General features: G+C 43.5%; 1 long non-coding RNA gene across 1 annotated transcript in view; it reads left to right on the forward strand.

Moving 5' to 3' along the window:
* The window catches only part of LOC136826475 (uncharacterized), a 36,592-nt gene that overhangs the window by 470 nt on the left and 8,622 nt on the right, over nucleotides 1–27,500 (forward strand). Inside the window, exon 2 of the long non-coding RNA XR_010849625.1 lies at nucleotides 47–166. This is a non-coding gene — a long non-coding RNA (uncharacterized lncRNA). The remainder of the gene's footprint in view (nucleotides 1–46; nucleotides 167–27,500) is intronic.

Here is a 27,500-nt window from a genome sequence, read left to right on the forward strand (position 1 = left end):
AAACGCCTACCATTCTCAATTGACGCGTGGAAACCTTTCACTTCAGGGTGCACTATCTTGTCCAGAACGGTCCCCACAACCGAAACCAGCGCCAGTCCGTCCCAGTTGCACTACCAAATGGCTTAATCACTTGTGGAACTGGCTTAGGAGGAAAATGCAAAAGATCGTAAGTTATGGCCAAGTTTAAATACATACGTACACACACACACACACACACACATTATATATATATATATATATATATATATATATATATATATATATATATATATATATATTTATGTTCTGAGTCTGACTGGAAAATATTAAATTGAATTTTGAATGTAATTTGCCTTAGGGGCCAATGCCTAGAGCTCAGAACATAAGCAATAAGTGTAATTAATGGTATGACTTACCTTGAAATTACATCTATTCAAAGAAAATGGGAAGGTAACCTTTTAAACCAGTCGTTAGATTACATTACTTTTTATACATATTTGCAACTAGAAATTAATATGGATAGGCTGGCAGTTCAGCAATCAAGGCACATGCAATGTGCAAAAAAACATAACTGCAGTTAGCAAATAAATAGAAGGTTAACACAAATCTTATAAACTCCTTAAGACTGGCTGATAAAATTATTTTACATTAACACAACGATAACGCTGAGAGGCCTAACACGTGGCCCTTGTAGAATGACTTGCAGAAAATTCTTGCACGTGGCAAGGTGGAAATGAGTTTCACAAGGGCAGGGGCAGAATGCGAAGAGCCAAATTACAGGATTCTGGAAAAGAATTCCAGGTCAGCATTCATTTACACACAGATTTTCTCACATGAAATTAATTATTAGCATTGGCTGTGTTATGCGGTGCACTTTTTATTTGTATTGCGTTGCACCACATATGAATGACTCCGTTTCTGTCTGTTGACTTTCACTTGATAGTAACGCAGGGGACTCGGTAAGTTAGGTTGAAATTGTCTATTAATGCTTTCTACTTTTCAGGAGGGGTTAAGTATTTCGCCGGGCACGGTTTTTCATATTTATTCTTAACACTAAACTATTTCACACGGCCAGCCACTCTGGACTTAGAAATTTACTTGATGTCAGAGAGGAGAGAGTGACACAGACCCTACCCAAATGGGTTTCAAGTTAACTCTAACTAAAAATTGATCAGAATGAACTCTGGACCTATGTTGAACAAAACTCTGCCTCTTTGAGGAAGTCTACTCTATCCTTAATGGTTCAATTTCAACTCCCACTTTTGGCAAGGACAAATCAGGTCAATTTTGCTGACCTTTTCACTTCATAACCTTTCTTCTAGCTCCTCCTTCCTTTCCCACATCTTGGAGGTTTGTTATGGTTATACTTCAATTTACTTGGTCTCATAGCTCATCATTTAAAACTATCAACATCGTCTCTCTCTCTCTCTCTCTCTCTCTCTCTCTCTCTCTCTCTCTCTCTCTACAATCCCGATCAGTGAATCTCATACTTATTCACTGCATAACATCACTGGCCACCTACCTGCATTGACTACAATGCAAGTAGATAATTAACTCAACAGTATACAAAACCATTACAAAAATTAACTCTAAGCCAACCAAGAAAGGTAAACCTAGCAATAATAATGTAATGCGAATTTGAATAAGTAGTCATGTAAGCAGGTGTACGGAAATAAAATTATATGAATGCCTATGATATACATTCGAAGAAAAACTTGACTATAGTCAATTACTTCAATTTCAATAATTTCTATTAACAAGCAATAAATGCAAACAAAATAATCATGAACTTATATATCAAATACTCAAACTAAATGCAGAAAATTATGGCAAAGTAAATATATCAAATGCCTATTACTCCCTGGTTATCAATCATGATAACTTGGTAAAAATTCACACATGAAGAACATACCTGATTGTTATTAAAAGAAATCATAAATTGTAAAATAAAAAAAATCAATCATCAAATGTTCAAGTGGCAAGTCAATGGTAAACGCTATCACTCTTTAGGAAGGATTTTGTCCATCATGTCTTTGATTATGGTAAGCTTATTTGATATCAATTTCCTGACAATTATAAAAGAAATGAAAGCAAACAGTACCAAAAGAATGACATTTATGAATGACATGATAGGAGAAATCTCGGTCTTATATGTATGAAAGAAAGTATGAACCTCTTCTGGCTTTGTGAATGTCTCCAATTCCAGTTCTGAAAGCTGAAATTCTTTAATAACTTCAAACTGATGTACACTTTTAGTGAAATTCAAACTGTATGTCGTGAAGACTGTAGGTTTGTAATACAAATTATGTAAAATGACCAATTCACAAGCAGATGAAAATGAGTGTACGTTAATGAAAACTACTTCTGTTTTGTTTGACTTACAGTCAATCTTAGCATTCAATCTGTTTGCTGAGAACACAAAAATTTCATCATCAATGATTTGAGCCTTAAAATTTTCTGTAAACTGTAGATATTTACAGTGGTTCTTACCATTCTTGTTGTTTACAAGATAATCTAGGCAATGAAGAGCATTCAAGGGTTCATAGAAATTCACAATGTTACAAACATATGCACCATCATTAAGCATGACACATTCCCTGAACTCATGTTCGGGAATTTCAGTCACTAGGAACGAATCATGCTGCAAGGCAAAGTTTCGAACTGTTCCTTCTAGTACAATGGACTTATTATCTACTACCATTGGGAATGGATAGACTGACATCAACGAGTTGACGTCTGGGTTGTTGAAAGGGATCACTAGTATGATTTGATTGGCTACCACTTTCACTGTGATCAGGCCATAATAGTCCACTATATTTTCTACTAGTGGCTTCAAGTGATTGTTCACAACACATTTCTGAATAATGGCTTCAATTTCACTATGGGTTATCAGAAAAGGCGACAGCAGGTTTTTACCTGCCATCATGATTGCATTGAGTAATTCCTTGTATTCCAGAAGGAAATTACTTGTTTCTATGAGCAGTTGCTCCATCATTTCTGTTTGATGGATTCTAGCAATTTCTGATGAAACATTATGGAGGGCACTATTCACAAATTCTTTCAGCACTGTGATCATTTTCTGATTTTGATTGACATTTCCTATTACTTTATTATAGACAGTGCCCTGCTCAGAAGCCCAATTTTCAAGTTGTGCCACTCTTTCCTTTAGCCTTCAACATTACCATCGGTCGCCACTCCAAAGAGATTGTGTAAAGCGACGCCTATAAAGGGTATGAGTGATCGCTTTACTACTTTCCTTGGCATAACATTATCGATGTCACTCTTCAACTTGGAAAGCATGTCGTACAAATTTCTATCTTGGACGCTGTGTAATCCTGCCTGTATCTGATTGCTCAGCTGGACTAACTGCTCTCTCTGATCGATAATGGGCCCGTTCCTATCTTAACAATGGCTAGGTCCTGTATCATCTTTACCTTGTCATGTTCCTTGATGATGGCTCCCCTTCCTTAGTTGTACGAGTGAGTTCACAATTTGACTCACTGCCAACCACCATACAATCCATTTGCTGAAATAATGTTATTAAGCAGTAAAAATCTTATCAACTACATTTGTTTACCATTGCACTTGCCATTACCTTCTTCTCAAATTATACCTTGGGGTCATTGAAGATTCTATTTTATTATCTATCTTATCTTTATTGGACAAATCTTTCAACTGGGTAGACGACCAAGGTTTTGAATGAACTACTTTAATGTGGTTCCAATGTACAATGGATTCTTTCAAGGTAATCTCATGCATTAACTTGAATTTATTCAACTTCAAAACTTCTAAAACTCTATATGGACCTCGAAATTTTGGGTTTACTTTAGTATTAGGTCCTTCAAGAACATGATTGAGTACATAAACTTGTTGTCCTACCTTTAACGAAGGTATGGTGGATCTGTTATTGTAATACTTACTAGATTTTTTATGTAACTCCTTTAATCTAGCCCTGGTGACTTTAACGGTTTCAGCACGCACGTCTTGTCTTCCAAGCAATATAGTCCTCGTAGTTGTACGCACGTCTGGGTGGTGCGGCATCATCCAAAAGTGAATTTGGCATTCTCTTTTGGTAGCCATACAATAGGAAATGAGGAGTTTCTCCTATTGATTCATTTACTGTGTTGTTTAGAGTAAATTGTATGTCTTCGAGAGTCAAGTCCCAGTCTTCAGTGCTTGGTGTTACCAATGTTTTCAGAACATCCTTTATCTTGCGATTTGCTCTTTTCTACTGCTCCATTTGAGCTTGGGTTATGTGCTGTTATTTGACATTTCTGTATCTCATAAAAGTCACACAGTTTTTTAGAATGTCACTAGTAAATTCAGCAGCATTGTCTGAGAGCAAAACTTGAGGACATGAATGTCTGGTTATAATTCTAGACTTAAAGGCTTCTGCCACTGTTGATGCTTCTCTGTTTCTAGTTGGAACAATTTCTACGTATCTGGTCAAATAGTCAATGAAAACTAAAATCTGTTTATTTCCTCTGATGGTGTTCGGGAATGGACCTAAGAAATCCATTGTGACTACTTGAAAAGGATTTAATTCTGAAGGATACATTTCCAGAGGAGCCTTTACGTTGACATTCCCCTTATGTACATTACATATGGTACAGTTCTGAACAAATCGACTAGCATCTTCACTACATCGAGGCCAAAAATAGTTTCTAGTGATAGTTCTACATGTTTTCTTAATTCCAGGATGTCCTGATAACTTGTATGAATGGGTTAGTTCTAAGACGTCCTGTATTAGTGTATTAGGAATGTACAAACGTGAACAAGCATTTGGTTCGTCTGAAGTCTTGTACAATAACCCATCTATCAATTGAAACTGAATTTTCCTCACCTTGCAAGAGGTTACCAATTACTTCCCTTATTCTAGAATCCTTTGTTGTTCCTGACGAACTTTGTCTAAATCTAGGTCTGTGATTTGACAACTGAAGGCGAAATTATGAGTGGTAATTTGTTTCTCGTTCTCTTCTTGTGATCTAGATAAGGCGTCAGCTAATGTGTTATATCTACCTGGTATGTATCTAAATTCTGGGGAAAATTCTAATACGCTAACGAACCATCTATTGAACTTCATATTATTGGTAAAAGCCCTTTTCTTGAAAAGATCACAAATGGGTTTATGATCTGTGAGAACATTAATTTTATGTCCTAGCAAAATGTGTCTAAATTTCTGTAATCCCCAGACTAATGCTAAACATTCCCTTTCTGTTGTACTGTAATTTCTTTCAGCTGCATTCAAAACTCTACTGGCATAGTAAACAGTCCTCATCCTTGTTTTTTCCTTTTGCATCAAGACGGCACCTAGTCCTGTACTTGAAGCATCACAGGCTAAGTAGAATTCCTTCTCGAAGTTTGGATAAACTAGGATAGGATCTGTTATCAACATATCCTTTAGTGTTTTGAACGCTGTTTCCTGTTCATCTTTCCACTCATAGCTAGCATCTTTCCTAGTTAACTCAGTTAATGGTTTTGCTATGGTAGCAAATCCCTTTATGAAAGGTCGATAATATCCTACCATACCTAGGAATCTTCTTAGTGCCTTCAAATTTCTTGGAGCTGGATAGTCCACAATAGCCTTAATCTTTCCTTCTTGCATTTTCAAACCATGTTCACTGATAACATGTCCTAGATATTCTAGAGATTTCTTCAGAAACTGACATTTCTTAATTTTTACCTTTAAACCGGCCTTTCTGAGCCTATCTAATACTAATTCTATTGTCTTGAAATGACTCTCTACATCCTTACTAGCAATTATTACATCGTCAAGATAAACCGATATGTCTTCAACATCTCCTAAGATTTGCAGCATTAAACGTACAAACGTTAAAGGAGCCGAAGTAAGACCAAACGGCATTACCTCGAATTGAAAATGTTCTTTATGAGTACTGAATGCCGTGAGATGCTTGGATTCTTCATCGAGAGGAACTTGCCAATATCCACTTAGTAGATCGAGGCTAGAAAAAACCTTGGCACCTCCTAATTGAGCTAACATGTCATTAATGACTGGCATTGGCATTCGATCAGGGACGGTGTGGGAATTCAATTTACAGTAATCTATTACCATCCTCCAAGTACCGTCTTTCTTTGGAACTAGCAGTAAAGGTGAATTATAAGGCGACTGAGAAGGTATTACGACTCCATCTTCCTTCATCTCTTCAACCATCTCGTCTACAATGGGTCTTTGACTTATTGGAAGTTTGTAGTTAGGTATATAAAAGGGTCTAGCACCTTCTTCTATGACTATTTTGTGCTGCAGGACATCTGTCCTTCCTAACTTATCTCCTGTTACTGCTACAACATTCCTATATTTCTCTAATATCTGTATTAACCTGTCCCTACAATGAGGAAAATCTGTATTATTTACTTCCCTTCTAATTTAACTCTTGTGTCAGCTACAGAGACAAATGCTTTTTCACTTAGGGTTAGTAAAGGGTTAGTAATCACAATTCCCTTTACAGAATTCTATGCCGGCATGCAATTCTAGTCTCTTGTCAGAATAATTATACACATAAGTCGTGCAATTTCCACCATTAAGTCTTACTAGGAATTGTCCATTTTCACAAAGTCTGGTAAGTCTTCATTAACTAATAACACATCTGTATCACCTAGGTTTTTATCTGTTACAATTCTAAGACAAACCTTTGTCAGACCTTGTGGATGCAGTATAACGCTATTGTTTAATTTGAGTTTTACAAGATTATCATCGGCAGTACTAACTAAGCAGATCTCTTCTGCATTCTGTGCATCGGCAGTGTAACAGACATCAGTATCATCTGAACTTTCATCTTGTGGTATCACAGAACCTATCTCTGTCATTTTCAGGTTGCCTAACAGCAACACCTCATTGAGATACTTCTCTTCCGTATCTTCTCTTATTATTAAGTGGCTACAATCTATTAGCGTGTCAGGATCGTCAGGTTGGGAAAATGAACTAAGTTCTTCGGAGGTATCTACTTGTCGTGCACTTGAGTTATCAGGTTCATACCTGCTATCTGAGAATTCCTCCTGAGTGGCTTCTAGGCTTTTAAAAGTAGTTTGTCTATCTTCTCCTATTTCTTCTATCATTGAATTTCTACTCACTGTCCTACCCGGGTTAGCATTAAATTCTATTTCTATCTGTTGGATGTCTACTTCTTCAGCTGAGGCTGTCTCAGGTAAAGTGATCAAGTTTATCTGAAACTGTTCCTCTTCTTCAAGAGAGCAAACATTTCCTCTATCAATTTCCTTGATAGTTATTCTTCCATTGCTACAATCTAGTGCAATTCCACATCTTTTCATAGCCTGGAAGGAAAATAGAGCTTGAGCTGGAAAATATTTCTCTCTAACACCACAAACTCTTCCCTGTATTTCTTATTTAGAATTTCTATCTCTAAATTGACATTGCCTATAGCCGTTATTTGCTTTCCAGCGATCCCCTTTATGGTCCTATAAGATTTTTTCATTTGGGAAAGCTCACAACCTATATGTTCTGTTAAAGTGCCTTTATCTATGATACTTACAGTACTGCCTGTATCCAACAATATGGAACTCAGTACACCTTCTAAGTGTACTTGTATGATAGGCAACTCTTCCTGACACGTATTAAAATTCTTAACAGAAAACACTATTTCATTACTTCGAGTAATGTCTATTGGGGACACATCCTTATTCAATGTCACTATTTCTTTCTGTAAGGATGGACCTTTCTGTTGCGCTCTCTGTGATTGTCACTGAGAATCCCCTTGATTTGGGTTACTGGGGGAGGTATTTTGGTTACTAGGCTGAGTACTTTGGTTATTTTGAGACCCCTGAGAATTTCCCTGTTTGTTGCACCAACAGTTCTGGATTAAATGTCCTGTCTTATTGCAATTCGAACACCATTTGTTTCTTCTACAATTCTGTGTTGTATAGTTGGAATAACCACAATTTCCACAATTTAGTCTTTGCCTATTTGACTGTGGCCTATTATTCCCCGAATTTTGGCCTTGACTAGCTCCCCTCTGTCCAGGAGTCCTGTTATTTCCACTGTTATTTCCATTAGTTCCAGTGGTATTCCCATTGTTACCTCTATTTGGCGGCCTACCTTGATTGTTTCTGTTTGATTGATTAAATCTCCTATTGTTGTTCCCACCATTTCTATCAAACGAATTTCTATTTCCTGATACCTAGACCTAGCTTGCCCTGATTGGTTTCTATTGGACTGATTGCTATTATTTCTTGGGTTTCCACTAGCTACGGTTCCCGTAAAATCTGCACTACTACTTGATGAATTCTGTTTTACTTTCCTTTCTATGTACATCAAGGTTTGTACAATTCCATCATTTGGCTTTCTATCACAGTACTTCTTTAAGGCTACTCTTTCTTCCTTACCCAAAGCATCGTAGATTGGTCCTAATGACATATATTTAATTACCTTGGATATACTAGCTAAATCTGTTTCATTATCATCAAAGTCATCCTTCCTTCCAACAACAATTCCTACAGCTTTCATATCTGTCGTCACTCTATCTATAGCTTCCTCTACTCTAGTTGCTAAAACTAAGTGATTTCCCTCATATTTCTGATGATGGAAAGTTCCTATGTTGTACCATGGATCTTTCTGTGCTTCTGGTTGCCAAAACTGTAAGCACTGTTTCTTGAATTCGTTAAACAGAGTAATATTCCTAAAAAGTACTGAATGAAGAACTGTATGTGCATCACCATGTTCCATACTAACATACAAGAGTGCTTCATCTATTTTCTTTCTCTCATCTGTGATACCAGCAGCTGAAATTCTGCTTTCTGTGTCTGCTATCCATCGATTTACACCATATTCTTCTAATCTACTTTTATCTACATTACTTGGGTCTACTGTTCCACAAAATTTAGTGGCTTGGTGATTACGGCTTGCGCCATGTTGTAATTTCTAGGTACAATGGAAGTTATTGGGTTAGTGGTTACAACTGAAGGGTTAGGCGCACTCAGTAAACTAAGTGGGGACCCTGACTATGAGAACGTCTGGGTCTAGTATTACTAGGAATAATTTGTCTAGAAAGTCGTTCAGGTACAGGTCTTAGATTATATTGAGTCTGGTCTTCGCTTCTTGTCTGTTGCAGTCGGGCAATTACTTCATCAAAAGATTCATTCATATTAACTCATAAAATATTCAATGATTCCAAGAATGAAAAATGAATAAAAAAAAAAATTTGAGAAGCAGGTACTTACTTCAGTTTCATGTTGCCTAAATTCTTAGTGCCTATACTCCACAATTGCAATTCAAATTTTTCCTATCTCATTCCTTCATAGGACTCTCTCACAATTATTCAATTAGCTTCGTGTCGCCTTGCACTTGAAGATCGCGCTGATTGCACTTGAGCGCAATTTGTCGTTAGCATCCAGCGATAATTCGGCACAGCTCGGCCGTCTTCCAGTCTGTTACTAAAATTTGTCGAAGAGAGAAAAAAATTGGGAATCCTTCCAAATTGTGGATTGAAGACGTCACTTTTTGAGAGGTGGTTATCAACGCGTTGACTTCTAAAACTGTATCGCGTCCGATTGCTTCCGCTCTCTTCGTCGCCGTCTTCCGCTCTCGCTCGTCGCTGTCGTCGTCACTGCTCTGCTACCGCTACCTTCGCTAAGTCTCCCTTTAGCGACCAAAATTTTGGGAATTTCGTGTATTTAAGTCCGTACACGATAGAAAAGTTCACTGAACTGACGTAGATGTTAGCGACTTTCATACATCCGCCAACACTGTTTGTTTTCGTCTTCTCCACTGCTGCGATCGGGCGAGTTTAGGCGAGTTGCCAATTCTTTCGTAAATTACGTTATACTTCTTATAAAAATCACCGCTGTTCTATGCCGTGATTATTACTATGGTTCTTATTAGGGTCATATATAATCATTAAACTGAATTTCTTGTTGATCTTATGCGAACGTTCGGAAGTTTCAAACTAGGCAGAGATTTACCGCTGTCAATTTTTCACTCCGATCGACGCAAAGAGTTTCGCTGGTTCGTGGAATATTTCGTTCTGCTTCGTTTCCCTTCTGCTACAGTGTTTGATGTTTCTAGTTGATGAAGACCGTCTTGAAATTATTTGCGCTGTTAAATTGAGAGTTAGTTTTAGCGCAGTCACTACTCACTCTCGGTAAATTTCTCTAGGGCCGTGAACTTTATTGTTTTTCAAACGTAAGGGCTCCCCCACCGCTGCCACCACTTTATATGTTATGCGGTGCACTTTTTATTTGTATTGCGTTGCATCACATATGAATGACTCCGTTTCTGTCTGTTGACTTTCACTTGATAGTAACACAGGGGACTCGGTAAGTTAGGTTGAAATTGTCTATTAATGCTTTCTACTTTCAGGAGGGGGTTAAGTATTTCGCCGGGCACGGTTTTTCATATTTATTCTTAACACTAAACTATTTCACACAGCCAGCCACTCTGGACTTAGAAATTTACTTGATGTCAGAGAGGAGAGAGTGACACAGACCCTACCCAAATGGGTTTCAAGTTAACTCTAACTAAAAATTGATCAGAATGAACTCTGGACCTATATTGAACAAAACTCTGCCTCTTTGAGGAAGTCTACTCTATCCTTAATGGTTCAATTTCAACTCCCACTTTTGGCAAGGACAAATCAGGTCAATTTTGCTGACCTTTTCGCTTCATAACCTTTCTTCTAGCTCCTCCTTCCTTTCCCACATCTTGGAGGTTTGTATATATTTATACTTCAATTTACTTGGTCTCATGGCTCATCATTTTAAACTATCAACATCGTCTCTCTCTCTCTCTCTCTCTCTCTTTCACAATCCCGATCAGTGAATCTCATACTTATTCACTGCATAACAGCTGGAAGGATTAATTAGATTTAATTAGCACATGGTAACACTATGGTGGGAATGCTCTAATTATTACCAAAGAACAAACTTAATTTAGGCTTGGAACAAGTCTTGAGGGCAAATGTGCGTGTTAGGCTGTGGGAAATAAAGGGAATTTGTTTGGGAGAATGAGAAGTTGGAAATACTGAAAACTGAGAGAAATTTAGAACAAGTAAAAGAACACTGACATTACTCACTTGCAAAAGATGGGTTCAGGCAGCAGAAGTCCTGACACGTGGGCGGTGGGAGTAGGACAGAGAAGTGACCTTGCACTTCTGCGGTTTGGAGCAGAGTGAGAGCGAGAGAGGTCACAGGGTTGCCCCTCAGTAGCCACAGTGAGCACAGTACAGCGGTGTATCTGAAAGAAGCAAATAACAGCCAGCACAAAGGTCAAAGGGAAATAGGTCTTATAGTTAAGACTAACTATGGGTCATCCTAGCAACCCAATTACTATCCTGACTGGTCCTTGTGCCCTAACAGCTTCCTGTCCCCGTCATGAAATTTGACTTCCTAGCTAAGGCACTGGAGGGCTGAATTTTCTAAATATGTGAAAACTCTCCCCTTTAAGAAGTCATTCACTCCCTTTCGGGCGTGAAGGCCTTGGCTAAGTAAGTTATTCGTCTCAACTGGTCAGTTAGCTCCCTAAATGAGTCGTACTTTTGCAATGCAGCTAACTAAAATGACCTACCTAACTGCTAGGAGGGGATACTAGTTTTACTAACTTACTTACTGCAGCAGAGCCTAACACTAGACAACGGTGTCTACAGACTTCTACTGGCTGTCTCTGATGACAGTGGAACTCTAATTCCTAGGCAGAGGGTACATGGAAAAATATGTCTTGCTGACAAGGTCTACTATCTTACTGGCCTGGCACTAAATTAAATGACACTGACCTACCTAAATGCAATTATTTGCGGATTTCACAATTTTTTATGGAATATCACATGCAATGTTTTTGGACGTGAGCAACCTGAAGGGTTAATTATGTTAAGTGGTCAGGTGTGTGCCAGCTTGACTATTGGACAGTTTTATTGTGAGTTTATTACCAAGGTTAGTACTACAAGATTGCCTAGGGTGTTAGGTGTCATTACTACTACTGTACACAGGGATGGCCAGGCTTGGTGCCTAGAGAGCATGTTCGCTATTTTATTGTTGGTGCCCTGATGTGCTGGATCCAGGCACCACCTCAAAATACTTTATGGATAGGACCAACCCAAGGAGTTCCTTTTCATATAGTACCTCATCCATGCCAGGTTTCAGTTTCTTCATGTAGTAGGCAATAGGGTGCCCCATTTGGTCCTTCTCTTGGAACAGAATGGCACCTACCTCTACATCACGAGCATCTACTGCCAAATAGAATGGTCGGTCATAGTCTGGGGTTCGCAATACCGGTTTGTTGATCAGAATCTCCTTGAGGTGATTGTAGACCTTCTTGCACTAGGGGGTGCAGCAGAACTCCTTGTTTCCCTTAAACAAATTGGTTATGTGGGCAGCTGCTTCTGAGAGGTTTGGAATGAACCTTCTTTGTGGTAGGGTAGGGCATTTCCCAGATGGCCTGGATGTTGCCATCCTTTGGCATCAACTTGCCGCTGTCTTTTAAGAGGTGCGAAAGAAATGAGCAGGATAAGGTTACTGCTACTTTATTCATGATCCAGGCAGTTTATATAGTGGCAGACTGGCGTCGCGCCGCGGAATACAATGAGAACCTCAGTGACCTGAGGTCGATAATAAATAACAATAAATACAGTGAACCAGTACACTTTACAATGTAAGAACAGACAGAAAATGGAATTGGATACAATCTTGATGCCTGTGAAAGAAGAAACATGTGATACATTTTTGACAGCAGGTAAACAAAATATATACATAGTTTAAATGATTGAACTTTGTGTGACCTGACACGTTAGGCGTGACTAATTGTAAGCAAAGAAAATGGGATGTCACCACAGAAAACTTGCCCAGCAGAGACTTTACAATTAACACTTTTAGCAGAGACTTCACAAATGACTTTACAGATGACTTTACAAATACCCCCCCCCAAAAAAAAAAAACATAGGTAACGTCCGATTAGTTGGCATATCTGCTGGGGAGCTGCAGGGGCCCCAGCTGCGTGAGGACATCGGGGGAACTCTCTCTGTGTGGGTTTGCCTGACTGCGGGTGTGGGCTGACTTTTTCGGGGGTGGCTGCGTCTCCGCCCCTTATGAGGGCCTGGCTGTGGCGAAGGCTGAGCAGGCGGAGGGTGCGGTGCGGTGACGTCTGTGTCCTCCCAGAAGAGCGGGCTTGACTTGGTCAATTGACACCCAGTCGTTCCTTCCGTGAAGTACTAGTAAGAACGCCTTGGTGTTCCGTTCCGACACTCGGAAGGGTCCCCTGTAGGGCCTGGTCAGTGGCGGGCAGACGGCGTCATCCCTGATGAAGACGTGGGTGGTGGAGGCCAGCCCAGCCCAGCCCAGGCGGCATGAAGGTGGCCGACCTGTCGGCTCACGAGCTCACCCTGGACCACGAGGGACTTGCAGTAGGTTTTTTCATCCGCGGATGGGGTGCCGTCGGCCCTGGGGGCGGTTCTCAACCCGAGGAGGACCCACGGCAGCTGGTACTTCCAGTCCTTGGCGGTGCAGCGGGCCATAAGGGACGCCTTCAGGGACCTATGAAACCTCTCGACCAAGCCGTTGGCCGCTGGGTTGTAGGCCGTGGTGATGTGATGCGTTGTCCCCAGCAGCCGAGCCAGGGCGGACCACAACTCGGACTGGAAGTGGGACCCCTGTTGGCTGTGTGTAGTCTGGGACGCCGAAACGGCTGATCCAGCTGGAGAGGAGGGCCTCGGCACATGCGCTGGTGGTGGCTTCTTGCATTGGCGTGGCTTCGGGCCACCGCGTTGAGCGGTCTACGTCCATCAGGAGGTATCTGGACCCGCCTGATGGGGGAAGGGGCCCGACGATGTGGATGTGGATGTGGCCAAAGCATCACTCTGGCTGCGGGAACTCGCCTACCCCAGACTCGGTGTGACGCCCCACCTTGCTGGTTTGGCACTGCTGGCACTGCCTTGCCCAAGACCTCGCGTCCTTCTGCATTCCGTGTCAGACGAACTTCCCTGACAGTAGCTTGGCTGTCGTCCTGCTGGAGGGGTGTGAGAGGCTGTGGATGACGTCGAATACCTGGCGGCGGCGGGAGGCTGGCACCAGGGGGCGGGGCTGGCCGGTACTGACGCTGCAGAGGAGACTTGGTCCCCCGTGGGCGAGGGGCACGTCCCTCCACTTCAGGAACGTGATGGCAATGCGGTAGGCTGGGGTCTCTGGGTCGGCGGCCTGTTCCCTGGCGAGGTCTTCGTAGTTGATCCCGAGCTGCACTGCGTTCATCTCGACCCTGGAGAGGGCATCCGCCATGGGGTTCTTCCTGCCGGGGAGGTACTTGATGGAGCAGGTGAACTTGGCGATGGCCGAGAGATGCCGCTGCTACCTGGAAGACCATGCGTCCCCTTGCTTTGTGAAGGCGTGTACCAGCATCTGATGGTCCGTATAGATTGTGAAGGGCGTGCCCTCTAGGAGGAACTTGAAATGCCGGACTGCACGGTATACTGCTCAGAGTTCCCTGTCAATGGTGCTGTAACGGGCCTCTGCGGGGTTGAACTTCTTGCTGAAGAAGGCGATGGGCTGGGGGGCGCCGTCGATGATCTGCTCCAAGACAGCACCACAGACGTCGTTGCTGGCGTCCGTCGTCAGCTGGAGGCGGGCGTTGGGGTCCTGGTGGGCCAAGGCAGTTGCCTCGGCGGGGGCCTTTCTTCAGGAGAAGGTCTGCCGCTGGCTGGGTCCCCACAACAAGGACTTTGGTTGGCCTTTGAGTGTTTCCATCAGGGGCCGTGGTGTGTGATCCCGGGGATGAACCTCCTATAGTAGTTCACCATCCTGAGGAACTCCTGGACGGCCTTGACAGAGGTGGGGACGGGGAACCTGGTGACAGCTGCGACTTTGGATGTGAGCGGGCGGACACCATCCAGGGATATCTCATGGCCCAGGAAATCCGCTTTCTGGACGTCGAAGGTGCACTTGTCGAAACGTATGACAAGGCTGTTCTCCTGCAGGCGCTGCAGGACTACCCGGATGTGTTTCTGGTGCTCCCTGTGGGACCTGAAAAATATAAGGATATCATCTACATAGCAGACGCAGAACTTCAGGTCACCCAGGACGCTGTCCATGAGTCGCTGGAAAGTCGCCCCGGCATTCCTCAGGCCGAAGGTGGAGATGGCGAACACATAGGACCCGAAAGGCGTGATGTCCTCTGGCGCGACTGGTACCTGAAAATAGGACTTCAAGAGATCCAACTTAGTAAAAATTTTGGCCCCATGGAAGGAAGCCGTTAGGTCCTGCATGTTCGGCAGGGGGTAATGGTCAGGTTCCGTTGCGAGGTTAAGCCGCCTGTAGTAGCTGCAGGGTCTCCAGGAGCCATCTGGTTTCTGCATCATGAGGAGGGGGGACGCCCATGGGCTGGAGGCCTTCTTGCAGATTCCCATCCGCTCCATTTCAGCGAATGCGTTCTAGGCCTCCTGTAGGTGCCGTGGGGGAAGCCTCCAGAACCTCGTGTGTGCAGGGGGGGGCCTTTGTCTTTATGTGATGGTAGATGCCATGTTTGGCTGGGGCCTCGGGGACTTGGTGGAGCTCGGGCCTGAAAACTTCTGGGAACTCCGTCAGCAGCTGTGCGTACTGGTGGGGGCGGCGGAACAGATGGTGGGCGCCTTGGGTCCCGTTGCCAACGGGAGGGACTGGCAGGAGTCGGTGTTGAGGAGGCGCTTCCTACCGACGTCGACTGCCAGCCCGAAGTGGGCAAGGAAATCCGCACCCAGGAGCGGGGTCCTCATGTCTGCAATGACGAAGTCCCGGGAATATCTCCGGCCAAGGATGGAGATCGACAGGGCCCTGGTGTCATAGGAGAGGATGGGGGACCTGTTGGCGGCCATTAGGAAGGCAGCCAGGTTCGATTCTCGCTTGAGGTCCTCTCTGGATGCCGGGAAGATTGATCTAATAGCCCCCGTGTCGACCAGCATCATCCTGCCGGAGACAGTGTCGCAGACGTAGAAGCCCACTGATTCTGGGCCCCTGGGTTCTTCTGCTGCCATGGCGGCCTGTCCTGCTGGGCGCCACCACCCCCGTTTTTTGAATGGGTGAATGAACAGGGCGGCAGGCAGTTCCGGGTGTCCCTGCCAAACTGCCTGTGGTAGTGGCACAGCCCCGGGGAATTCCACCTGTTGTGAGGCGCTTGGCGCCTCCTGGCGACAATGTTGACTTCCTGCTCTGTGCCCTCTTCCTGCTGGATGGTGCTGACTGGTAGTGCAGGTGCTGGTACCCGCTTCATTGCCCTCATGGAGTCCGTCAGGTTCTGCGCCGTGAGGATCAGGTCGTTGAGGGGGATGGCGTAGGGCTCAGGGATTTGTGTCCGGACCTCCGGGAGGAGCTGACGAAGGAGGAGCTCCCGCGACAGGCTTATTTCATTTTGTTTTCTGGTGCCATCGGTGTCTGGGAGGGTGAGGAGGTCCTTTATCATGCCCCATGACTCCCTGACGCTCTGCTCCTGCCGCGGGCTGATGGCGAGGTCGAGGGTGCGGGCAGCCCGCTCGGTGACTGGCAGGGAGCATGCCTCGAGGAGGGACTCCTCCAGGAGGTGGTAGGTGAGGGGGTGTGGGTTGGACACCCAATTGACGAGCTTTTTGTAGATTTCCTTCGGCAGGGCGTTAAGTACGGTATCCGCCTGCAGCACCCCATCAGTGAGTTCCGTCATCCGGAACTGGCTCTCGATCCTGTACAGCCATGACGATGGGTTCCCCTGCGTTAACGGCGGCAGCTTTGAGGTCAGGGCGACCCGTGATTGTCCTGCCGGGCTGGGCCCCGGCCAGGGGCGAGTGCGGGGCATGGCCAGGGGTGTGGAGGAGCGTGAGAGCCTCGGCGCGGGGGCAGGCGCCGGCAATATGGGGGGGAGGTAGACATCCGAATCCACGAGGTTAGCGGTTAACTGAACGAGGGAAGGGATGTCTGCATCCATACTCACTCTTTGCCCTCTTAACTGGAGTGAGGCACTCGCATCAAAATGCACTTGGGAGGGTGCCGTGTGAGTCCGCTAATGATGCTGGTGATTTTGCTGACGAGAGTCAGACGTCCAAACGCTGGTTCAGCACCGTGATTAGTCCGCTAAGGGCTTGAGTAAGTTCCTGAAGCCAAGACTGAGTTGCCATATGGGTCCGCTAATGGCTTCGGGAACCACTCCGGGGTCACCACTTTAAGAGGTCCGAAAGAAACGAACAGGATAAGGTTACTGCTACTTTATTCATGATCCAGGCAGTTTATATAGCGGCAGACTGCGGAATGCAATGAAAACCTCAGTGACCTGAGGTCAATAATAAATGACAATAAATACAGTGAACCAGTACACTTTACAATGTAAGAACAGACAGAAAATGGAATTGGATACAATCTTGATGCCTGTGAAAGAAGAAACATGTGATACATTTTTGACAGCAGGTAAACAAAATATATACATAGTTTAAATGATTGAACTTTGCATGACCTGACACGTTAGGCGTGACTAATTGTAAGCAAAGAAAATGGGACGTCACCACAGAAAACTTGCCCAGCAGAGACTTTACAATTAATACTTTTAGCAGAGACTTCACGAATGACTTTACAGATGACTTTACAATCTCAGCCACCCCGAACTGGCATTTCTTTAGGTTGACCACCAGGTTCACCCTGTGTAGTGCTTTGAAGACTTGCTTCATGATTCTCAGGTGCTCCTCCCAGGAATAAGCGAAGACCACTATGTCATCAATATACACCACACAGTTGGGGATGCCCACCAGCGCTTCGTTCATGAGCTGTTGAAAGCAGCTCGGAGCGTTATTCGGGCCAAAATGCATAACCTGGCATTGGTAGCGCCCAGAGGGTGTTGAAAAGGCTGTTAGGGGCTGAGAATCTGCTGATAGAGGATTTGCCCATACCCCCTTTTCCAAGGAAATTTTTCAGAAATGAGGCCTGGCCTAGTTTGTCCAGACAGACTTTGATGCGTGGCATTGGCTAGGGCTCTGGCTTTGTCAGCTTTCAGGAAGTCATGCACAGCTGGTTCAACCACCTCCTTGGGGCTAACACTACTGGGGAGGACCAAGCTGGGACATCTCAAGCCCAGATCCAGCTGGAGTTGGACCTGGGCCTGTATCCTCTCAGCATGTTGGGGGTTTACTTTATTGTATCCCTGGGCAATTGGTCGTGTGGAGTCTTCCAGATGAATGGTGTGTTCCGCCGCTGATGTGCACCCCAGTTCGTCCTTCGTCATCTGCAGGTACTTGTAGAGGAGTTCTTTGATGTTTTGCCTCCTGGCCTTATCAAGTCCTGGTGTGATGTAAAGGAGGTTTGCCAGGACCTCTGAATTCTTCCCTGTTGGGGAACTTTGCTCATCAAACCGACCATTGTTCCAGAGGGAGGAAGTTCTTGTGTAGCTGCCCAGGGAGTGAGTTTCCCCCAAAAAGAGCTTAAGCAGATTGATGTGGAGTCACTTCATTCTCCTCTTGCCACAGTCCATGAGGTAATTTAGCTGGTCCCTCTTGGCCAGAATCTTGTGGGGGCCTGTGAATTGCGCCTTGAGGGGGCGAGAGGCTCCTAGGCGGAGCACTGGTACTTACTCCCCGATCTTGAAACTATGGGTGCTGGCTTTCTTATTGACCGACAATTTAACCCTCTCCTGGGTTGCGGCTTCGTGAGCTTGGGCCACAGCTCATGCTGCTCTTAGATTTCGCTGGATAGTGGGGAGATTTTTGGCCCATGCCTCCTTTTCAGGATCTGCCCAGCACTCATACAGAACATTGAGGGGGCCCAGTGTGGAATGGTTAGGTTAGGTTAGGTTAGGAGGTGCCCTAGGGATCACTTCATTCGGCTTACCTGCAAGCTGGCAGGAGGGGCAAGAAGCAACGCACATCTTAACTGACTTACACCACCCCGGCCAGTAGAATTTCCCCTCCAGCAACTTCACAGTGTGGTTCATCCCAAAGTGGCCCCCCAGCCCATCATGTGCCAGTTGGAGGACTTGGGTTTGTAATTTCCATGGCACTACCACCACCTTATGTAGGAGGTGCAAGGGTTCCTCCAGTCCTCAGGAGACCTTGTAGAGGACATCATCTTCAAGAAGGTAACTGTCCTTGGTGAGGTCCTTTAAGTCCTCAATCTGGCTGGAGGGCCTCCTCCCATAGAGGTAAGAGGTTGTTGTCCTCATGTTGGGATGCAATTAGCTGTGACCTGCATAGCTTTGGCACTTTGGCTGCGTCATCTGTGACCAGTAGGGTGCTTGTCCTGCTCAAAGTCTGGGAGTCCGACATCGGTGTGTTTTCTTCTCACAGCCAGGGGATGTCCTCCAGCCCTTAGATCCTTGTGTGTGGAGTCCTCCTCGGAAAGGGGGAACTTGGAATTTAGCTCGGTGGTAACAGAGGCTGATGTGCAATGCAGGTGCACTTCTTGTGGTAGGTGCCACAGTAAATCTCACCCTAGCAGAAAGTGGCACCCTGGCTTGATGGAGCTTACCATGCCTAGGGGATGCTCCATGGGACCCCAAGGGGTGCTGACCTGGAGCTGGACCGTCAGGATGTCCCTCGACTGCTCCTCAACCCAACTTATAGTCCATTGCTCATCCTCCCTTATGTCTGCATGAAGCCAGGCGATCAAGCTAACATCTGGTCCTGTGTTCAGGATGGCAAGCAGCCCTTTCTTTGAAGGGTCCCAACCATGGACACCCTCAAATTGGTCTATCTGGCTGGGCACTGGAGACAAGGCTCATGTTCACTGGGTGCCTGGACAACAGGGATATGCAGCGTGCAGCCCTGACCATAGTCTTTGCATGGGCCTTGGGTGCTGATTGGCTGTGGTGTTGGTGGGGGCTGAGGTCTTGCTGATGGCGGATGGAGAGGACATTTCTTAGAAGGCTTCTGGACTTCTGGTTAGCTCTGCACTCAGATTTGGGGTGACCAACTCTCTTACAGAAGTTGCACATTGGTGGCTTGGCAGCAAGTCCATTCTTCGGTGGCACTGGAGAGATGACCAGGTGGCACTCTTCGCTGGTGAGATGTGCTATGATACTGGTTAAAGGTCCCCCAGTCGTCAGCCACGCGACAAGCTTCTGTGAGGGTTTTAGGTTGCTTGTCATTGAGGTGCGAGAGGTCCAGAAACACACTGGAAGAGATCCTCCAGCATGATCAGGTTGAACAGTTCCTGGAACTCTGTGCATGCCTTGGCATCGAGCCAGTGTTGTCCTGACTGGGTCTTATGATAGGCCCATTCAGCCCAGGGCCAACCAACTTCCTTGGTGAGACCTATAAAATGCTGTCTCCATCTCTCCAGTGTGATTTCTTATGCCTTGGTGATCACCTGTCGAATGTCTACCATGATCCCTCTTTTACCCTTATTCAGCAAGTGGAGGGCTGTTTTGGCTTTGTCGCTCATATGCTTAGCAAGCAGGGTGGCCCTCTCTGTCTCGGTGGTGGTGTAGTTCTCAAAGAGTGCTTCTACCTCCTCCAACCACGCCTTGGGCTCATCTTCCATCCATTTAGGAATAAGAGCATTAATACTAGATACTGGAGCATTAGGAACAGCAGGTGAGAGGTTGGAGGCTTGTTGGGCAGATAGAGCTTCGGCACTTTCTCTTCGAGCCTTCTCCAGCTCGAGCTCCTTGTCCTTGAGAGCTAGGTCTCTTGGTGCCTTAGCTTCTTCATACATCCTCCAATCTTCTCTGTCTTCTCTTTCCTGCTGGAGTATTTCATCCAGCTGCTCTTTCATCCACTGGGTGAGTTCCCATCCTGTGTACCCTGTGTCCTTGCCCATGTTCATGAGGGCTTGGCACTGTTCTAATGACATGGTTCAAGTCTTTCAGGACGTCTAGGGAGATGGTCTGTGACAGTGGGGAAGTGTCCTGTAACTTGGTGGCACTTTGTTGGAGTGGCACCTTCTCAATAAGGTAGCACTGTGGCTGAGTGTGCAGTGCAGAGGTCACACTGATGGAGCGATCCTGAAGGAGTAATGATCCTTATGGGCTGATATGCTGGCATTGGCACTCTGTAGCAGAGCGTGGTTAATGAATGAAAGGGAAAGTGAAAAGTAAGTGCTTCAGTAACCTAGTTGTTGGCAGTGCCTCAAATTAGTGACACTGTGGAAAGGAAACCCTTTGGCTTGCACTCGTGGGTGACTAGTTCTAAGAACTAGTGGCTGCTCCCTGACACAAGGAAAGGAAGTCTGCTTTCTGACAAGAGGAAAGGAAGGTTTTGGGGTTGCACTTAGTGTGTGATTTGGTGCTTGCAGTATATGCAAGTCTTGGATAATGAAAACCCACTCGTGCACGACAGTTAATAACTGTTATTAAATGGTTGTACGTTCTTTCTTTGAAACGCACAAGAGCTCACTCCACATGGGTGCGTATACAAGTTTGTGCACTATGTGTGAATGGGTAAAAAGGAAGAATTGATTGGGGATCCAAAAAGATCAAAGTTTTGGATATAAATGGAAAAAGATTATTGCCCTTGGCTTTATGAATTAATGGGGTTTATTCTCCAATACTCGATTATTATTATTACTGGGCCCTTATCAACTTTCCTTTGTGATAATGTAAGAATATTAGAGTTCTCTCTCTCTCTCTCTCTCTCTCTCTCTCTGAGAGAGTATTTGTATTGGAACGTATTTGTTGTTTTGTTTAATTTACTCTAATTTATTCTTTCAATAATTTACTTTGAACAATTGCGCTGTTACTTTTTAAAATTTACTTTTGCAATATACGTAATTTAATACCTAGCTCCTGTCATGACAGGTTATATGGTGGAAAGGGTTTTCAAATTACAAACAGAATATTTTGTTAGATTTTACATTAGGGTGTGAAAAGAAATGGAATTTCACTCGCAGACAATGAGAAGTGGAACAGGGTGCGTGGGAGAGAAACAGTTAGTGGCTACTGGTGACGTTACGCAGCTTATACACAATACTCGATTGGTAATTTAAAATTTGAGGAAAAGAACACTAAAATTTTCTGACCGCGTAATTTTAGTACCGATATGCAGGCTCGAATTATTAAACTTAAAACATCGATAATGTCTTTACTTCACTTAAAACGTTAACATAAAATCTGAACCGGATCTGGTGGTCTTGGAATTGTGAGAGTTAGACAATGGAACGTGCATGTGCCGAACGGTGCTAAGATTTATCACACGCAGTATTTCTACAAACACGAATTTTCGAATTCACTTCACTGACACTTCCTCTGCCATAACTGTTTTTGAGCAACATACTTAGTTAACTGTTTACGGCTCACGCTTAATAAATCCATGGTAATGCACTTCCTAAATACCAGTTCTCTGGTGTCACAACACTGCTGCTATTCTGCTTCTCACAACACAAAATTTTGTGGGCAGTTATTCTGTGTCGCTAACTTAAGAACTTTTTTGGCGCTCTCGTCTCTATTCTATGATAACTGAAAAATCAGCTACAAATCACTTCTTTTAAAACACTTCTTCCCTATCTGTATCTAACGTATCCTTAATATTATAACAATTATAAAAAATAACCGTTACCTTGTTACCTTCAGCTTCGGTTCTGTCATCCTTTATCTTTGGCCTTGCAAATAATGGAATTGGATTACTTTATGAATTACATTATTCCTTGGTTTGTCTCCCTTCCTAGTCTAGTAATAGCAAAGCTAATTCTCAGTACTTGTTGACTAGGAACCTGGAGAGAGCATCACTGTTATGTTCTGAGTCCGGCTGGAAGAGTTAAATTGATTTTGAATGTAATTTGCCTTAGTGGCCAACACCTAGAACTCAGATCATAAACAATAAATATAATTAATAGTATGACTTACCTTGAAATTACACCTATTTAAAGAAAATAGGAAGGTTACCTTTCAAACCAGTCGTTTAGATTACATTACTTTATTTATAGATTTGCAACTAGAAATCAATATGGATAGGTTGGCAGTTCAGCAATCAAGGCACATGCAATGTGCAAATAAAAGTATAACTACACTTAACAAATAAATAACAAATTAACACAAATCTTATAAACTGCTTAAGATTGGCTGTTATTTTAAATTAGCACAACGATAATGCTGAGAGGTCTAACATGTGGCCCTTGTAGGCTGTCTTGCAGAAGATTCTTGTACGTGGCAAGATGGAAATGAGTCTTCTAAGGCAACTTGTTTCACAAGGGCAGGGGCAGAATACGCAGAGCCAGATTACAGGATTCCAGGTCAACATTCATTTACTCAGATTTTCTCTCACATAAAATTAATTATTCACGATGGCTGGTAGAATTAATTATATTAAATTAGCACATGGTAGCAATATGGTGGGAATGCTCTAATTAGTATCACAGAACAAACTTAATTTAGGCTTGGAACAAGTCATGAGGGCAAATGTGTGTGCTAGGCTGTGGGAAACAAAGGGACTTTGTTTGGGAGAATGAAAAATTGGAAAAACTGAAAATCGAGAGAAATTTAGAACAAGGAAAAGAACACTGGCGTTATGCACAACTTCAAGGCGCACCTTATTGCATCTGTGCATGGAGCTCACTTGCAAAAGATGGGTTCAGGCAGCAGAAGTACTGACACGTGGGCAGTGGGAGTAGGACAGAGAAGCAACCTTGCACTTCTGAGGTTTGGAACGGAGTGAGAGTGAGAAAGGTCACAGAGTCACCCCCTCAATAGCCGCAGTGAGCGCAGAATAGTGGTAAATCTGAAAGAAGCAAATAACAGCCAGCACAAAGGTCAAAGGAAAATAGGTCTTATAGCTGAGGCTAACTATGGGTCAGCCTAGCGGCCCAGTTACTATCCTGACTGGTCCTTGTGTCCTATCAGCTTTCTGTCTCCCAAAATAGCACAATAGTGGGGTGGGATGACTACATACTGTTCCCTGTAGTGGGGGTTTCCTTCAGCTGCCATGAAATTTGATATATATATTTTCATAAACTGGGATGTCTTGGTTGGGGAGAAACTGAAACAAGGTTTATATTGATGCTGCCACAAAACCAAGAAAGCCCAGCTTATGAGCAAAGGGAAAAGTTATTTGAAAACTTACCTCAGATTTTCCTGGATTACAAGTGAATGAGAAGGTCACCATTTGGGAATTAGAACTCTTACAAATTTTCCGGGGCTTATTTACAGAGACTTAGCAAGAAAACAATGAGACAACAAAACAAAATGATAACTGATGGGCAGACTCACTAATAGAACACATGGAACAATAATGCAATGATTGGCAACAAGCCAGCTGATTAATAAGGGGGCCAACGTGCAATACAATTAATCCAATGCTAATAATAATTTTTAGTCTTGCCCTGATTACACGAAATAGTCTCAGCTAGATGATGCATTCGGGCCACGACGGATTTGCTATCGACTGTGACCAGGAATTTTCAGGTGGGGTGGCAGGCTGAATAATGGGGGCACAGGAGTGCGATAGGGCCGCTTGTCTTTCCTGAAAGAGACGTCCCAGATTAACCACGGAAACACACAGAAGGAAATGGAATCCCCCTTATAAATGGGGATACTTACACAATTAAATATTAACCCCTATGTAGCCCAGCAGATAATTATGATGGTCACATAGGCACAATGGAAATCGTAATTGATTGGGCTTTAACACAAGCACACACACTTGCACAAAGAGAAAATTACCACTTGTATTGCTTAGCCCAAATAGCCCTTAAATTGCACTGGAGAGGGATAATTGATAATTATCACGGGATCTTTACTTAAATTCAAGGCACATTTATGACAAGATATGGGAGGCAGGCAGGACTCTTACAAAGGAGGATTGCTTTGTGGAGGAAGGAGTCAAAGTTTAAAGAAATGGAATTTTAAGGAGTTTAAGTAAAAGGGGGAGGGCTGGTTTACTGACTATTTGTGATGGACAAACCTTGTCTGATAATTGTGGCACCAACAGTCATCTTGGCTGTCCATCGTCGGTAGTTCAACCAGCGTAAATGGAGGAGAGGGGGCGATAGATGCGCCCAGTTCTGAGGTGAGAAAGCTTCTGTTTTTCCCAAAGCTAGCTGCGTATTGGGGGGGCTCAACGTTAGTCCGACATCCCTGCAAATATATATGTCATGAGAACCAGCAAAGAGGGCAGAGGAAAAGCACACTTAGTAATAGGTGCTTTAAGATTAAAATCCTACCTGGTCCCTAGTTTTAAATGGCCTATTTGACCTTCCCTACACCTAAATGCTCCCACATCATGTGATGGGGGTGAAAAGGGGGTTTTCATTGTTCCGTGGATCGAAAGATTTTAGTGGGGGAGGGGTAAGGAGGCCTAGCACCTCACGGGTGCTAACGGCTATTATCTGGTTCAAATATTCTTATGGCTACAACCCGCCAAATTTTCCCGGCCGACAGTCAAATGAATAGCGAATTATTTCCAAATAAATGATACACGGAAATCTACAGGAGGGAGGGATGTATATCTTTGACAATATATATATATATATATATATATATATATATATATATATATATATATATATATATATATATATATATATATATGTATATATATATATATATATATTATATATATATATATATATATTTACAAAATACAATTTACAAAGTTTAGATAATTTACAAAGTACTAGCCTTCAAAGACATAGTCTTCTTCATCAGGTACTGATGCACTGAGCAGATAACAGCTACACACTGGTATATATGTGCCCCTCCACGACATCTGTTTATTTTATTTTCTTAGTCCCTGGGATTACCTGCCCATTGATCTTCAATTCCGCCTCTCCCATCATACATTCTTCTTAATTTATGTGGTTGTATGCATAATCCTTTGTCGTTCGGGATTATTCCCTACTGTCCATCTTTTTATGTTCTTAAAATTCTGGTTTACCTTTTCATAATTGATCTTGACCTCAAAAGTATTCCCTACGTTGTCTTCCATCGTTTTGCATAAGAGTTGATGAAGGTTTTCTGAGCGATCACCCTTTGTGTTTTATTCTTGTTGTTATAAATGAAATATGTTGTTTTCAGGTGATCTTATGTTCATAATTCCAACAGCGTTTGTCCAGTGCCGAGGCTTGGTTGTGGTGGTGGATGTTCTGCTTATGCTGGCTTGTCTCTTCTTGCACAATTTGCCTCTCTGACAAAAATATACCTTACCACAATTGTCACAAAGTGCTAGGTAGAACCAACCCCTCTTCTCTTCCCCTTTTAATGGTATTTCATTTCCAGTTACCTTATTCTTAATGCTATTATTATAATTTCCAACTAGTCTTATATTTTGCAGTTTTTTGTGTAGATCCTTAATGGTGTTATTAGTTGGAATAACGACCATATCTTTCTTGTTTATTCCATCTTTATTTTGGCGCCTTTCCCCACAGCAGAGTTTCCTAGCCTTACTATATTCCTTCCTTCACCAGTAAGTCGGGTAAATACTCAAACTCCTGTTCCCCATAAGGTGGGCTGCAAACCCTGCAGGTCCTGATAATCAACCCTGCTATCATGCCTATCTTAATAACCTTTGTGTGGCTTGAAAGAAAGGACAATCCCTTCCTGGACGTTGAACTCACAAGGCAAGTAGCAAAACAGAGTACAATATACATTGAAAAGACATGTAAATGCTTACATATACATGTATTTAAAAAAACAGACTTCATACATAACAACAAGAATAAAACACCATGGGTTATCGTGGAGAAAACCCTCATCAACTGCTATGAAAAAATGATGGAGGCAATGTAGGGAGTAATTTTGAGGATTAGGTCAATTGTGAAATGATATACCAGAGTTTTAAGAAGAAAATAAACAACAAGATGGACAGTATGGGATAATCCTGAACAACGAAGGATTATGCATACGACCACGGAGGTTAAGAAGACTGCTGGAAAGGGCAGGAGGAATTGAAGATCAATGGGCAGGTCATCCGACGGATAAAGAGTGTAGCTGTTGTCTCCTCAGAGCATCAGTACCTGATGAAGAAGACAGTTTGTCTTCGAAAGCTAGTACTTTGTAAATTGTATTTTGCAAATTAAAGAATCTGGAATCTACATCCCATCTCATCGAAGCCTAACATGGGTACCTCCTCGTCCCTCGCTTTCCACATCATCTTCCTGCTGACTGGGCTACTTTAACCTGGGCCTGCACATTGCCCAAGCCAGTCGCGGCATATGTATGATTAAATCCTCAAACGACCTACTTACAATCTGGCATTGCTTCTTTCACTTACAAAAGAAGACCTCCTCTACGAGACATTGCAGTTTGGAGTAATCATCAGCAAATTCCAGAATATAACCAAAATGGCAGGGGAGGTTGGTTAGCAAGTGAAGGGTTGGCAATCGGCGAACACTTTCGTCCTCATCTAAGTGGAACCTTGGCGTCAACTAAACTATCTATCTACAGAGTCAAACTATTTCTTCTACCAGTATGCACATACTGTACATGCCTCCTGAGTGATACTGTCGTATCCCAATCACCTCCTCATCTGCGGTCACATTCGTTAAGTTCTGGTTGTCTGCGATTTTCCTATTCATTTGATCACTTCATTTTACTTGAGCACATCTCAACCCACTATCTTGACGCCACCTGACTAATCTCCGGGTCTATAAATGAGATCTGAGGGTGCCATCTTTTCTTTTTAATTATAAAATAATCTTAGAAAATTTTACAATTGGATGCA

The sequence above is a fragment of the Macrobrachium rosenbergii genome, chromosome 41 (genome assembly GCF_040412425.1).
Source record: "Macrobrachium rosenbergii isolate ZJJX-2024 chromosome 41, ASM4041242v1, whole genome shotgun sequence".
In the NCBI taxonomy this organism is placed as follows: domain Eukaryota; kingdom Metazoa; phylum Arthropoda; class Malacostraca; order Decapoda; family Palaemonidae; genus Macrobrachium; species Macrobrachium rosenbergii.